The sequence below is a fragment of the Pan paniscus genome, chromosome 12 (genome assembly GCF_029289425.2).
Source record: "Pan paniscus chromosome 12, NHGRI_mPanPan1-v2.0_pri, whole genome shotgun sequence".
Taxonomy (NCBI): domain Eukaryota; kingdom Metazoa; phylum Chordata; class Mammalia; order Primates; family Hominidae; genus Pan; species Pan paniscus.
In genome coordinates, this window is record NC_073261.2 from 68,804,384 (window position 1) to 68,816,614 (window position 12,231).

At 36.3% G+C, this 12,231-nt stretch overlaps 1 non-coding gene across 1 annotated transcript; it reads right to left on the reverse strand.

The window, feature by feature from the left end:
* Nucleotides 1-11,327: 11,327 nt before the first annotated feature.
* On the reverse strand, nucleotides 11,328-11,392 carry LOC112438993 (small nucleolar RNA SNORD78). Its single transcript, XR_003027301.3, has one exon. It is a non-coding gene; the product is annotated as a small nucleolar RNA SNORD78 (small nucleolar RNA).
* Nucleotides 11,393-12,231: the final 839 nt, after the last annotated feature.

The window sequence follows — 12,231 nt, forward strand, 5'->3', positions numbered from 1 at the left end:
TTATTCTCTCCTTTACAGTTTGGTCATTATTCTCTTTGAAAAGGCAAAATAATTTCATTTGCCTTTTGTTATTTGTTTACCCTGCTTTCCAGCAGTATGATTATCTACTACTGTTTTTTCTTGCTTTGGACATAGTTTCAGGCACCCTGTGGTTATAGCTGATAATTTTTTCTGGCTTCCCCTAATGTGGGGATTTAGCTTTCTGAAATGAATTCTTATGACTTTTTTTTTTAATTTCTCTCTCTATCTTGCTCTTCTATATTCATTTTAGGTTATGTCCCACTTCCCATCTGCCTTAGTCCATTCGGGCTGCTATAAAAAATCCCATAAACTGGGTGTCAACAGAAATGTATTTTTTATAGTTCCAGAGGCTGAGAAGTCATGATAAAGGCACCTACAGCTTTGGTATCTGGTGAGGGTCTACTTCCTGGTTACTTTCTGTGCCCTCACCTCACATGATGGAAGAGACAAATGAGCTCCCCTGGTTCTTTTTTACAAGGGTACCAATCCCTTCATGAGAGCTCCACCTTTATGCTCTCATCACTTGCCATAGATCCAGCTTTCTAATATCATCACATTGATGATTAGTTTCAACATATGAATTTGGGAGAGATATAAGTATTCAAATCATGGCAACATCTATCCAGATTTAGTGTTTCAAGAGATTGGACAGCCAAGATAGATTTTACTAGTATCAGAGACCACAGAGAGAATTTTCTCACTCAAGACAATGGGAAATACCAAAGCTAAGGAAGAAACTATGGGAAGAAGGGAGCCAGAAAGAAGATGTGGAGTTGTATAACCAGTGAGGTGAAAGACTTGGTGAAGTCAGCAACCAAGGATGTTAGAGTAAACACAATAAGGATAAAACAAATCAATTATGAGCAGGCCGGGCTTGGTGGCTCATGCCTGTAATCCTAACACTTTGGGAGGCTAAGGCAGGAAGATTGCTTGAGGCCAGGAGTTTCAGACCATCCTGGGCAACATAGCAAGACCCCTTCTCTAAAAAAAAAAATCATAAAGGGCTTAATGGAGGTCAAGAAAAATTGTATTTGTTGCCTGCTTTTAAAGACTGGCTGAAGCGTGGTTGGAAAATGAATAAATCTTACATTCTTGTTCAGATTCTGACCTAGGATTCCCCTAGATTCCCTTTGGAATTCAGTGGTTTCACTTCTGGATTTCATTTATCGTCTTCTCAATATGGGCAGGGCTGTTAACAGATCAATAATTCAGCTTCGTGAAAATCTAGGTTTTGTATATTTGAGTCATGAGGTTAAGTATTAACAGAAAGTTAATAATCCCTTTGAATTTCTATGTATTAGCTCTTTCATAGGTCATTGTGAGTGTATAAAGAGATGTTCTATTTAAAGAGCTCTGGTCTTTTGCTGGGAAGATGGAAGGGAATTTAATGAGCCCTTGCTGTATGTTGGTATCAGGGCAATGGTGAAAGAACTCAGCTGCAGGCTAGAAAAATCAAATATGCCCAAGTGACAAGTCATAGGGAATTACTACATGGACAGATATAATCTGACTCCTATACACCAATATAGAAGGAATTAGCATCTTAATAATAGTTAGTCCTCCAATCCATGAACATGTCCATTTACTTAGATCTTTTAACATTTCTCTCAGTAATGTTTATATAGCTTTTGCATGTTTTTCAGTAGATTTATACCTAGGTATTTGATATTTCGATGCTATTGTAAATTATGGCTTTTAAAATTTTATTTTCTAATTATATCCAACAAATAGAAACAAATTATCCAATGACCTTCATAAACCCACCTATTAATTCTATGGATTTTTCTGTAGATTTAAAAAATTTTATGTATATTAAATTGTCAACTATATAAAGTAGAGTTTTAGCATTTTTTTAGAACTTATATTTTTTGTGGATAAATATTTTGGGAGATAATTTGCATTAAATTTAGAAAAAGACATAGAGCATGAGGGTCCTGGAATAGCGCTGGCAATAACTAGAACTCCTAGTAAAGTGTTTCAAAACTCCTAGTAGAACCCTAGTAAAGTGTTTTTCTCCTTGCTAAAGACCATAGGAAAATGTGGGTGGTGTATGAGAAATCATACAGTCGTCTCAGAAATGTCACCGTGTGGATATTGATGGTGGTGTTTCATAGATCCGTGGGCCTCCACCTGTATAGTAATACATTTGATTCAGCCAGGTTACAATAGCTAATATTTCTAAGGAGTTGTTATGTTCCAGACATAATGTGCTTTAAATTTTAATTCATATCATCAAAACAATCCAGTGAGATATAAATGATTATACTTTCCATTTTACAGATGAGAAAGCATAGGCACAGGGAAGTTAAATAACTTTCCTAGGATTACACAATAAGAGAGTGAACCATTCTTTTTTAACAAATTGAGATGCTGTTTTTCTAAAACTTGAGTTCTTAACCATTGTGTTTACTATTTCCTATTGGTCTTCTAGGTCATAGCATATTCACAAAGCTATTGCATATCCCTTAATCTACTCTGAAGTGGGTATATCCAATAAATGATCAAATAAAATTCACAATACCACTAAATGGCAAAATCCAAGGTACAGTGGGTACGTAAGACAAACCCCAGTGCTTGTCTCACTATTGATAGGCTACTTACTTTTCCTAGTTATCATGTTACTTGGACCAACACAATGCACGTGACTTGCCTCATTGCAATAAAGACAAGGCTAACAGTATACCCAATAACGGGCATAATCAACCAGCATGTTTAGAGAGGTAGCTTCATGAATATTCCACCATACCACCCTAGTGGTATGTCCAACATGCATGTCCAACATGCATTATGTTGGACAATGCATTTGCCAAAGTGGCAACAGCATGACCAGGTCAGATTTATTGCATTGCACAGCCCAGGAGCCACCAGTAGATGTCTTCAAACTCACATAAACCAAATATTTCTTAGAGAATAATTCACTTAACTATGAGAGCTACTTCATCACTCAGTGGCTTCCAAGATTGCCCTCTGAGTTAAATCTATTCTTCTGAATCAATCTAATTTAGCTTGTTCCACGTTATCTTATTAGACCTAACCGGTAACCCTGGAGGCCTCAAAATTAGAGGTTTGCAGCATCCTAGTTGGTGAGGTTGTCAAACATAGCAGAAGTCATGTGTGACTCTAAACATTTTGCCTGCCAAAACCTGTAGTTTTTCACTCTGGAAAGATTGTACCAATTCTAAAAGGAAGATTGTTAATTTTGTAAAAATATTAGCCATTTTTATATAGCATTAATATTTCCCACTTTCAACTATTTAGTATCTTGATGACAAGTGGTCCATGTTTTAGCTGTGAATAGTCATAGATGAACAAGCCAAAGTACCAATAGCCAGTCCACAATTTTCAAATTTGATGTACTAAATTTTTTTGTTAAAGCTCAAGGTTCTTCTCATAGCCCATTAAAATGGTATATAAGGCAATAGCTAGGTAATGGTCTATGAGGATTTAGAGAAGAAAGTGAAAAATAAAATACCTCCTTTTTCTTTACAGTGTGTGAGTAAAACACCTTACCGTAAGGTGTTTATTTGCCAATAAATTGATTAACTGCAAGCTGTACATGGCTGTTTTAAACAGATATTTCAAAAGTAGACTCCAGAAAGTAAATGAGTTGAAAGAGATAATGGCAACTTACCCTGATTACACATTTTGAAAAGATTAACCTACACTGCACTGACATGCTCCACTGTTGAGAAAAAAAGGTATGATAAATGATGGCAATGAGCCTTCTACTATCATGTATATATATATATGATATGATATATATGATAGTATTATATGTAATATATAAGAATTATATATTATATATTATAATATATAATTATAATATAGATAATATAAGAAATATATATTACACACAATATATAAGAATTATATATAATATATGTAATATTTATATCACATAGGAGCAATTACTGTAAAAAGAAACAGCTGTGAGCATTACCCCTTTTCTACCTACAAAAACAAAAAAGCAAAAGGAAAAAGGTGACTGATATAGTTTGGCTGCATCCCTACCCAAATCTCATCTTGAATTGTCGTTTCCATAATCCCCATGTGTCGTGGGAAAGACCTGATGAGAGGTAATTTAATCACAGTGGTGGTTCCCCTCATGTTGTTTTCCTAATAGTGAGTGAGTTCTCATGAGATCTGATGGTTTTATAAGGAGCTTTTCCCTCTTTTGCTTGGCAGTTCTTGCTATGGCCATGTGAAGAAGGAAGTGTTTGCTTTACCTTCCACCATGACTGTAAGTTTCCTGAGGCCTCCCCAGTCATGCTGAACTGTGAGTCAATTAAACCTCTTTCCTTTATAAAACTACCCACTCTTGGGTATGTCTTTATTAGCAGTGTGAGAATAGACTAATACAGTGACTATTTACTTTGAAATAGTGTAGTTGTCTGACAGGTTTTTCCTGCCCACTGCGCAGACAAAACCAATTTACTGAGACCATGGTCTTGCAGTAAAGAAAGAGTTTGATTAACACTAGGCTAACCACAGAGAAGATGGGGGAGTTATTATTCAAATCAGTCTCTCCAAGAAGTCTGAAGATAGAGTTTTAATGGATAATTTGGTGGGCAGGGGCTAGAGAATGGGTACTGCTGATTGGTTGGGGATAAAATCATAGAGGTTCTCATGCACTAAGTCTGTCTCTGGGTGGGGGCCACAGGACCAGTTCAGTCATGAGTCATGGATTCAGGTGGGATTGGTCAGTTGCCAGAATGCAAAAAAGCATGAAAAACTTATCAAAAGACCAATCTTAGGTTCTACAATATTGATGATATCTATAGGAGCAATTGGCGAAGTCATAAATCTTGTGACCCCTGGTCACGTGACTCCTAAGCAGTAAGGGATTAAAGAAATTATGCCTCCATTTTAGCAGAGTTCCAATTCCTCCCATAATCCTAATCTCATTGCCTTTCATAAATTTTCAGTGCCTGAGAAAAAAGAATGTTAGTTTTATGGAAGCAGTGCTGTCATTCATGCTTCAAAAGTAAACCACAAAATAAGTTCCTCCATGGTTAGCTTGGCCCATACCAGGAATGCATCAGGATAGCCAGCCTATGAGGCTAGACGCAAGATGAAGTCAGCCATGCTAGATTCTCCTCACTGTCATAATCTGCAAAGGTGGTTTTAATCACTAATAGAGATAGAACATCAGCCTAGATTGACAGGGTTGGGCTACATCCAGGACACACTGCTTCCCCCAAGTGCTAGTTCTGGGAGAACATGGTACACTTGTTTAGCATCAAGCAATTGTGATTTAAATTATTGCCTCTTCTTTCTCCTGGAAAGTGGCAATTAATGCAAAGTGAGAAGTGGTATGCTCTACTGCAAATTAAAGGAACAGAAAATTTGAGGATAGTAGAGGGGGAAAAAATCTCTGGTTCTTAAGTTTGAAGGGAGGAGACAAGTATGGGAGTTGAGAAAGCACTTGAGTCAGGAAGGGAAGAGAAGAAGAAATTAGTTTTTGTTGTGGTTTTTCCTTTGCATTTGCAATGTTTTAGTAGTGGGCCTATGACTCACTGTGTTAAAGACCATTCATATGTATTCTCAATTAATATCAAGACAGCTTTGGGGGTCACACATTAATATTCCTATTTTACAAATCAGTAAACAGATGTTTGGTGATGTTAAATTCCTTGCTGGAGATAAACAATTAGTTGATGAAGGAGTCAGAACCCAACCTATGTCTCTCTGGCTCCAAGTGCAGACTGCTTCCATTAAGTATATTTATTGCAGGAAGTAGAAAGGATCACTTCACTGCCTAAGTCTTGGTTTCCTCATCTATACAGTTGGGTAATAAGATGGATCTGATTGTGTTGTGAGAAGTATTTTGGAATGGTCCATGGGAAAGACTCAGGACAGGGCATATCACAAAGCTTAGTGCATGACAGTTGAAAGTTTGCAGTGATTGATTGCAGCAGAAGATTGTGGTTAAACCTGTGGCAGGTGCTTTGTCAGGAAGTAAGACACCTTCTGGAGCATTGCATCTTCTCTTTGTCAGAACCACAGACAATAACCCTGTTTGCAGGCAGTCATCTTGAAACCATGTTCGGAATTACTCCGAAGAGGAAGAATACGAGAGAATATGAATGAAATAGAGGAAACCCATTCCACTACTGGAAAACCAGTTTAAACCACTTCCTGATTTGGCTCAGTGCTGTCACTCTAGAGGAAGGATTTTAGTGGAGCACGTATTCTAAAACCGGATTATTTATAGCTACTATTCAGCACCGCCTACTGGTAAGCTGACAGAAAACAGAACTCAAACTATGCAAGGCTAAAAAAAATTGAGCACATTAGTTTGAAAAAGTCAAATTGCAGTAGGGAAATGGTTACAAGAGACACTGTGCATCAACATAATAGAACAACACATAGACCCTATAAGATAGAATCCACAGAAACATGGAGTTTGAAATAGTGAATATAAAGTTAGATTACAATATTATAAACAAATATGCCAAACATGTTTTCATGGAATTAAGAAGGGAGAGAAAGAAAAAATACACCCATATTGATGAATTTAATTTTTTTCTTTCAAATTTGCTATTTTGTACATTAGTCACAAGCGTATTCTTCAAAAATAATCTGTAATAGAGGACAATTGTACTGAAATGTATTCAATAGATAAATAGACAAAAATAGAAGTGATCATATATCTTATGTACATTACATTATTTTTTCTCTCCAACTTTCTATAACCTTATTTTTTAAAAGTAGAGACTTGTTTAGATTAAAAAGCTAAAATATGCACACAGTAAACAACAAATCCAAACTTTACTGAAGTTATGTAATATAGTATGTCTCCCTGAGCCCTAGGATCTAAATCTAACGCGCAGAAATGTATCAGGCTTAGAAGTTCTTGCTGATACTTCTAAAATGTTTCTATGAATATACAAATGTGTGTGTGCATGCAAGCAAGCACGTGTTTGTGTGTGTAATATATCAATTTTTTTCTCTCACATGTGGGACCATATTAAACAGGTTGTTGTGTATTTGTCATTTTGCTGAAAATTGTGTATTAAAAAGGCTGTCTTGTAGCTGTGTCTTGTTCAGGTGTCTCTAAGACTTCCGTAAGGCCATTGAAGCATTTCAACCTTATATAAAAGGTTGGCTAGTACAAAAAGATGATGAATTTAGGCAACAGAGCTATATTTAATAAATGCCATTTTTAGGATTCATGTCGAAAGAATTGGCGAGTTCTTTAAATTTGGTTTTGTTTTTATCAAAGAAATACTTGCATGGAGTATCACTGATCAAATAGTTCTGCAAGGCTCATAGCCAAAATAAGTAGTCCTTTTACTGTACTTTGCGAGTCATACAAACTCCCATTCCTCAGAGGAGGTAATTTTTATCATTTTAAAAACTTTTCTAGATTACATACTTTCTTATTTCTATGTAGGATGCTTGTGGGCAAATTTTACATTTAGTGAATTTTATGGAATATCTGTTTCTTTTCTACTGTGCAAAATGAAGACTCGTGAAGCATCTTTCAGCCCTCTTTCCAAACACACAGGCACATATTCTCTAATACAATCAATAGAGTTACATCAAATATGGCTTGATCAATATTCAGTGTGTGGACCCATTTGATCGTATATATATTATCTGCAGATGGGACTTTTTATGACTTGAGAAAATCTGGATTTACACTATTTTATGTAGAAAAGAGTACTTTATTTCTTGCTTTCCTGGAGTTAATAATTACCTCTTTTTAACCTTTGCTTAGGTTTCTATCTACCTATTAGTAATTTCTTTCTAAATTCTCAAACATTTGAAAATCTTCTCTCTATATATTCAAACACATCAGTTCCTTCCTTCCTCTTTTTTCCCTTCCTTCCTTCTTTCTTTCTTCCCTCCCTCCCTCCCTCTCTTCCTTCCTTCCTGCTTTCATTTCTTCCTTGATTTCTTTTTTCTTTTCCTTTCTTCCTTTCTTTTTCTTTTTCTTTCTTTCTTTCTTTTTCTTTCTTTCTCTCTCTCTCTCTCCTTCCTTTCTTCCTTCCTTCCTCCTTTCCTTTCCTTTTCTTTTCTTTCTCTTTATTTTTTCTCCTTCACTCCTCCCTTCCTTCCTTCCTCCCTCCCTCCCTCCTTTCCTTCTCTCCTCTCCTTCCCTCTCCCTTTCCCTTCCCTCCCCCTCCCCTCCCTTCCACTCCCCTCCCCTCCTCTCCCTTCCCCTCCCATCCTGTCCTCTCCTCAGCTTTGTTCTCTTCTCTCCTGTTGCCCTACTCTAATTTGAATGGGCCTGTGGCACAACTGTCATTCTGCAAACTTTCTACAGATTTTCCCGTGCTAGAGCACCTGGATTCTGTGTCTTACACTTTTTTGACTTATGCTTTCATTTGGGGAATAAATTGTTTAGGAACTTCCAAAGAAAAGGTGCTTGAGTGTTTTTGTTTTTGTTTGAAATTTGATAACCTGGCTGAAAGGAACTTCTAGATCATAAATCATTTTTCTCAAAACTTTGAAAGCAATGTACTCTTGTTTTCTAGTTTCTAGTGTTTTCATTTTTACTTGTTTTTGTTTTGTTTAGAGATTTCTGAAGCACTTTTGACTTCTTACCTTGTGCATGTGACCTCCTATTTCCTCTTGAAGTGTTTAGGATCTTCTTTTTGTATTCAAGGTTCAGAACTTTCGTATTTATGTGTCTCAGTGTGGTTCACTCTTTATTCTTTTTTGCAAACAATATGGTGGGTCTTTTCTTGAAATATTTCTCCAACAATTGTACTTATTCAATTTTGTTTATCTTTTCTCTTTCTAGAATTCTCTTCTTTTTAAATTAGATCGCCTGAACCAACTTTAGAATTTTCTTCTCTCCTTGCAGTTTCTTCTTTTCTTTCTTCTTTCCTTTCTTGCTTGTTTTTTGTTTTTGTTTTTATTTTTTTCTTTTGAGACAGAGTCTTGCTCTGCCACCCAGGCTGGAGCGTAATGGCATAATCACTACACTATTTGTAAACCTGAACTCCTGTGTTCAAGCAATTCTTCTGCCTCAGCCTCCTGAGTAGCTCGGACTACAGGCACACACTACTGTGCCTGACTAATTATTTAAAATTTGTTTGTGGTCTCACTATGTTGCCCAAGCTGGTCTCAAACTCCTAGTCTTAAGCAATCCTCCTGCCTCAGCCTCCCAAATCTCTGGGATTACTGACATGGGCCACAGTGTCTAGCTTCTTTCTTCTTTCTTTTACTTTTTTTCTCTTTATTTTCTTCCTTCCTCCATCCCTCCCTCCTTTCTCTCTCTTTCTTTCTTTTTTTCTTCCTTTCCTTTCCTTTCCTCTCCTTTCCTTTGCTTTCCTTTCTCTTCCTTTCCTTTCTTTTTTGTATTTTGGGTCTTTTTTTGAGATTTGGTCAATTTTCTAAAATTTCTACTGAATTTTTATTTTCCTTTGGCATGTTTGTATTTTATTTCAAGAGCACTCCTTTGTTTTCTAAATGTTCTCTTTTGTGTAATCATCTCTTCTTTCATGGAAGCAGCAACCTCAATTATTTCTCTGAGCATAACATGGCTGGGTTATTTTTCCCCTGCTAATTGTATTCAGCCTTCCACACTGTCTCTATTTTCCAAGTTTCTTTGTGATTTTTCCTATCTTTTTTTTTATTTTGATCTCTGTTATCTTAGGGACTTTTCTCAAATGTGTGGTAATCCATGACTTTAGTAGTGAGCCACTAAACTTGATTAAAGGGGGGTGTATGTGTAAGAGAGAGAGGAAAATATGTTTGTTGAGATTCATTATGGGTAGGTTTGTTTGTGCAGCTTATTTAGGAATTTCTGTCAGTATCTGTGGATCTCTCCTCTTAAAATTGTTTTCCCAGAGAATAAACCTGTAGTATTCTCTGGGGCAAACAGAGAGGGATAGTTCTCATACTTTAGGGTACAGAAACAAATTTTATCTTTACCTTCACCGTCTGCTGTATCTGATATTTCTAAACCCAGAGCCCTTCTGTTCTATCTCTTCAGTAATTAAACTTACAGTCCTATAAAGTGGTGGGGGTCTAGCTGTTCTTTACAAAGACTTGAATTTATTAATTCATTTCTTCAACAAATATTTACCAAGTGCTTACAATATGCCAAACACTGTTTTAGACAAAATGGAAATGTCTGTTTTCAAAACAAAATACTTTGCTCTTGTGATTTTCATCCCCAAGGGAACCCTGACTTTCAGAACTCGCCAGTGTCTGCAAATTCTAAACTTTGTGTTCTGTAATGTGAATTGGCTTGCTTTATTTATTTATTTTTTGCTTCTTTGCATATTCTGTTTTCATTTTTCTATTTGGTTTGTTCAATGAGAAACCACTTGCTCATTTGCTTTTCAGGTCTAAAATTGGGTTGCTGCCATCTCCTATTCAATTCTTTTGTCTTTTGGGTTTATTTCACACATTTTTGGTCATTTCATGGGATTTAGGGAGGATATAGAGGTAAATGTGTATGTTCAATCTGCCACCTTTGTTAGAAGCACCTGTGAGTAATTTAGCCCAAATAAGCCCCAGCATCCTAATTCCTTTGTACCTGTGATGTGCTTGGGTAGCCCAGTATGTCAACACAATTGGGAATCTGGACTGTCCTGTATTAAAAGCCATTTCTGTAACAGGCTGACCCTGTCTGAAAAGGTCTTCTGGCATCAGAATATGCACCTAGTCTGTGCTACTCTTCTTGCAGTTACTGTGTCCTCTGACAGAACTGCTATTCCTTTTCTGGCCAGACCTCAAAGGACCCAGATTTCTGAGAATATGTGACTATTAGTATAATACTTACCTCCAACCCTACCCCAGCATCACTATGTATCAGCCCAACACCAGCATCATATATTACCTGAATGTAAGATAATCTGTATAGCCTCAGTAAGTCTTTTGGCTAAGCCCCCTCACAATTTTTTTCCTCTTTTGGTCTTTGGAAGTTTCAATAGGAGACAGCATACAAGTTTGTATTTTTATCACTATTCTGTGCATCTGTGGTTTGGGGGGAAGAAATAGTCACTTGTCTAGAAGAGAAAGGGCATTATTTGTTCTCATCTGGAATGAGAAAATTCCTCTTGAGCAGTTTACCAGGGTTGCAAGCAAAAGACGACAAACATATTCTACCACCCTCTGGAAACTTTTCATGGTGGTAGAATTTGTGGAGCTGAGTGACACAGGCTCTCTATTGTAACTCACCAAACTCAAGATGCTGTGACTAAAACTCATGCTACTCCTCAGTGGTTGGCATGTCTTAGTTCAATGTCAATTTTGTTCCAAGAGATCAAAACCATACATTCTTACGTGAAATCCTTACCATCAGAGTATTGTTTAATGTCTTCTCATTTTATGATAAGCTTTTATTCTTCAGTATTAAATTGGTCTATATAATCATTTCAGGTCAGATATTTGAGCAACATCATTACAGAGAAACTTTGATTTTCCATAATTTTCAAAATAGAGCCTGGTTCCAGAGCTCACAGAGAATGAGGGTTCCTAGGAGTTCAGCCCTGAGTTGCTAATTTCTATTTTGACATTAAACCTGGGAAATGCTTTTTAGACTGTCTTGAGAAGATTTCGAGGAAGGAGAAGAAAGAGAATTCAATCTTTTATTAAGCCGTTAAGCTGGTTTGTGAATTCTAAACATGTGGTAGGAAAGGAATGAAGAAAGTTAGTGCTTCTGACCTTCTTATTCCTAAAAATAGTTATTATGTGAATAAAAAGTTTACCATCCTGAAAATAAATATTTCAAAGGGAAGAAAATGTCAGAAGATTTCGAGACTATGAAAATTAGTTATGTGAATACTAACATTAGAACTCTTAACATTGGCATAGCACAACATTACCTGACCAACTCTTTGGCATCTCTTTAGATTTCTATCACACTGTATTGTAAATTGTCTGCCCCTATAGACTTTATTCTCAATAAAGTAATAAACCCTCATGTATACTTCCTTGAAAATGTCATGCTACCTAGAACATATTTGAAGTATAGTAAATATTCATGACTATTTACAAAATGACTGCTTAATTATTTTTACCAAAGATAAATAATGAAGACATCTGCTGTGAAAGGCACAAGGAAATGTTGAAATGAACATATTAATTAATTATTTATTTAGGATGTACTTGTTGAATGCCCACCGTGTGTCATGTATTTTGATAAGCTCCTAAGAGTATTTAATTCGGGAGATAGAGGTGGCAATGCATTCGCCAGATTACAATCGATTGGTGAAGACAAATGATTAAATAAATAAACACAAAAGT